Genomic DNA, 3,801 nt, shown 5'->3' with positions numbered 1-3,801 from the left:
GTGGGCGGAGGGGAATATAAGGAACAGAAAAAAAAGAACAAACTAAACCCGAAGCTAGCAGAGGGAAGAAAATAATCAAGATTAGAGCAGACAGGGCACCTGGGTGGCTCAGTCGGTTAACATCCAACTTCAACTCAGGTCATGATCTCACAGCTCAAAGGCTTATAAGTTTGAGCCCCACAGTCAGGCTCTGTGCTGACAGCTCAGAACCTGGAGCCTGCTTTGGATTCTGTGTCTCCCTCTCTCTGCTCCTCCCCCCCGCTCAGGCTCCTATCTCTGTCTGTCTGTCTGTCTCTCTCAAAAATAGACATTAAGAGATTTAAAAATAAATAAATAAAATTAAGAATCAACATAAACACAGAAAATAATCCTCAATCTGCTCTCCAGATAGTTATCCTCATTGTTCTACGGGAAGAGACTGGTAGAACAAAAAGCTCCAAGTATATAGTCCACCATTTCAAACAATTTTGCCAATCTTCTGTAACAGCAATGGCCAGAAAGCTAACTGCACAAGGCTAAATTAAGTTACATTTTAAATTTCTATGCTGATGAAATTTACCAAAAAAGAATCCCACCACATACACATAACACTAACTTCTTGGGTAGTATGCCCAATTCTTCATAAACTTCTTTCTCAAAAGAATAAAAATAGCAAATACTTTAGGCGCAACAGTGTGTCACCACAGGCTATTTGACAGGGTGTCCATATTTGTTCTGTTTGTCCTCAGGCAAGGAACCGCCCTTAAAGTCCACAATCTTTTCCTGCTCCTTCTCTCTAGCCACAGTAACCTTTTGTATCCTTCTTTCACTAGCAGCATTCTGCCAAAGACTACAGGAAATAAATTAATACACAGAACTTGCCTTTAGCATTTTCAGTTTGAATACTGCAAATGATTTTACCAACACCTCAAGTGGTAAGTTAAATGCAGTCAAAAGCCAGACTTGATTTTACCCTAATATTTAAGGTTGTTTAGTGACTCTTACATGGCTTCTGTGTTTTCAGAGATTCATTTCTTCTGTTTGGATAAATAGATATGCAACACATCTGTTATTTCTGGAGAATTACAAAGTGAATTTCACAAACCAGGCTTAAAAATAAAGCATTAATACTCTTGTAGGAAACTGAAAGTACCAAGAAACTTGAAAAAGTTTATTGCTCAAATCCCTTTAGATGTAAGTAAGGTTATGCAATATGATTGTCTTTCCTTCTTCTAACATCCCCCTAAAAATGTATTACAGGTTTACTGTGCATATGTTTAAGGTACGTTTTTCAAATTGCTGTCATATGATCAATCCATCTGAATTATTTTCCTTTATAATATTTCTCTATTGGGGTGGCTTATCTGTAATGCTCTCTATATTTCACAAATTATATTCAACCTTTTGGCCAATCAATCCTTTGCACAGAGGATGACAAAATTATGCAACTAGTAATATAATTCTGTAGAGATCATTCTTTTCCAATTGGTTATAATGCCATATCAGTGCCTTTGAAGGAAAAGAAATTAATATATTTAATTGGAAGACAACACACTGATAGAACGTAAGCTCTCTAAGCTTTAGGACTTTTTTGGGTAGTGTCACAGTACCTAGAAGAGTGTTTGATAAATATTTCTCAACATGTGGAAACTGGTATATCTTTTAAAAACCTTCTAATTTAAAAATAGTACTTTATAAAAAAATTAAATGTGGTGAATCCTTCTAGTACATAGATTCTCTTAATATCTAACTAAAGAAATAACAACATTCACAAGATTGAGCTCCTGACAGAGGCAAACCACCAGACTAAAATATTAAAAAGGAACCAAAACACGACCACCATACTTTTAAAGGCTGTTTTAACATTGAAACTGATAGAGGAGATTGAAAGTGCTCAAATAAGGGTACCTGTGTGGCTCAGTCGATTAAGCTCTTGATTTCAGCTCAGGTCATGATCTCACGCTAAGATGGAGATAGTGGCATGGGGCTCTGTGCTGGTCGAGGAGCCTACTTAAGATTCTCTCTCTCCTTCTACCCCTCCCCTGCTTGCATTCTCTCATATGCACATGTGTGCTCTCTCTCAAAAATAAAAAAAATTAAAGGGGCACCTGGGTGACTCAGTCAGTTAAGAGCCAATTTCAGCTCAGGTCATGCTCTCACAGTTCCTGACTTCAAGCTCCTGTACCGGGCTCTGTGCTGACAGCTGGAAGCCTGGAGCCTGCTTTGGATCCTGTGTCTCCCTCTCTCTCTGTCCCTCCCCTGCTTGCACTCTGTCTCTCTCTCTCTCTCAAAAATAAAATAAACACTAAAAATTTTTTTAAATAAATTAAATTAAAAAATTAAAATACATACATAAATACATAAATAAAATAAAAGTGCCTATATAAATTCCAATTCCATTTCTTTTTGTGGTAGTCTTGACCATTTCTTTTTGTGGTAGGTCATGTACCAACAACAAATAATAGAAAAACTATGGAATTTTCTGAAAAGGAAGGCTGTAACAGTGTCATTACCAAAATTATCATTAGACAATTGGTAACAAAGATGTTTTACATACTTTCAATTTAACAAGTACCAGACTCTCTAAAGGAAATTCCCACAATAAGGGCAAATTATAATTTTCAGTTGATTTTTAAATTTTGTTTTTTAATTTTATTTTAGATGTTTATTTATTTTTGAGAGAGAGAGAGCATGCGCACATGTGATCAAGGGAGAGGGATAGAGGAAAAGGGAGAGAGGGGATCTTAAGCAGGCTCCTCGACCAGCAGAGCCAGATGCAGAGCAGAGCTCAATACCACGACCCTGGGATCATGATCCAAGCCAAATCAAGAGTCGGATTAACTCAACTGACTGAGGCACCCCTCAGTTGATTTTTAAATGCATCTACATGTAATGGTTAAGAACATATATTGGCTTTTACATTAGTGCTTAATCTGAAATGTAAAAGTTAAAATTAAATTCTCAAATGTTTGATTTTCCTCCAATTATGCCTTGCCAAAACTTTAACATAACAAAACTTCATTTCTTAGAGCACCAGAAATATGTAATATAGCAAAAAAAAAAAAAAAAAAAAAAAAAAAAAAACATAGCTTGAGACAATTTTGAAAATAAAAGACAAAAACCTATCATCATTATTATAGATTCAATCAGGCTTGAAAAATGGTAGTATTAGTGATGTTGCATTCTAATCTATCCAAGTCACTAAGAGAAACTATAAAATCTTATCAGGCCCAACATCACCTACATAGTATTTCTGCTCATATTTAATGTAAAGCTAATCATGAAGGAAAGAAACAAAAAATCCCAAATATAAAAAATTCCAAATACAAAAAAGCATTTTATAATACAAATGACCAGACTTATCAAAGAGTTAATGTTATGAAAAACAAAAAAAGTGGAGGAAATATTCTAAATAAAATCAAGAAACATTATCTACCAAATGCAATGTGCAAACCTTAACTGGATCTTGGGAAAACTGCTTTTGACATTTCGAGAATAAATGAGGAAATCTGAATATAAACTACATATTTGATATTACAGAATTATTATTCATTATCTTTGATGTGATGATGACATTATATTTTGAAAAATGGTCTTGTTCTCAGAAGATGCAAAGTGAAATATGTAGAAGAGAAGGATGATGACTGAAACTTACTCTCAATCCAGCTTAGAAAAAAAATGTGTACTGACATTAATACAGCAAAATGTTAGTAACTAGGTTAATACAGAGGCAATTAGAGATGCCTGGGTGGCTCAGTCAGTTAAAGGTCCGGCTCTTAGTTTCAACCCAGGTCATGATCTCATGGTTTTGTGAGTTCAACC

General features: G+C 35.2%; 1 protein-coding gene across 4 annotated transcripts in view; it reads right to left on the bottom strand.

Annotated features, from left to right (window-relative positions):
- Positions 1-3,801, bottom strand: part of FCHSD2 (FCH and double SH3 domains 2) — a 303,187-nt gene that overhangs the window by 230,188 nt on the left and 69,198 nt on the right. The gene's annotated exons all lie outside the window — the stretch shown is intronic.

This window comes from Leopardus geoffroyi, chromosome D1, assembly GCF_018350155.1.
Source record: "Leopardus geoffroyi isolate Oge1 chromosome D1, O.geoffroyi_Oge1_pat1.0, whole genome shotgun sequence".
Taxonomy (NCBI): Eukaryota; Metazoa; Chordata; class Mammalia; order Carnivora; family Felidae; genus Leopardus; species Leopardus geoffroyi.
Note: the sequence above shows the minus strand (reverse complement) of the source record. Positions and strands in the feature narration are given on the sequence as shown.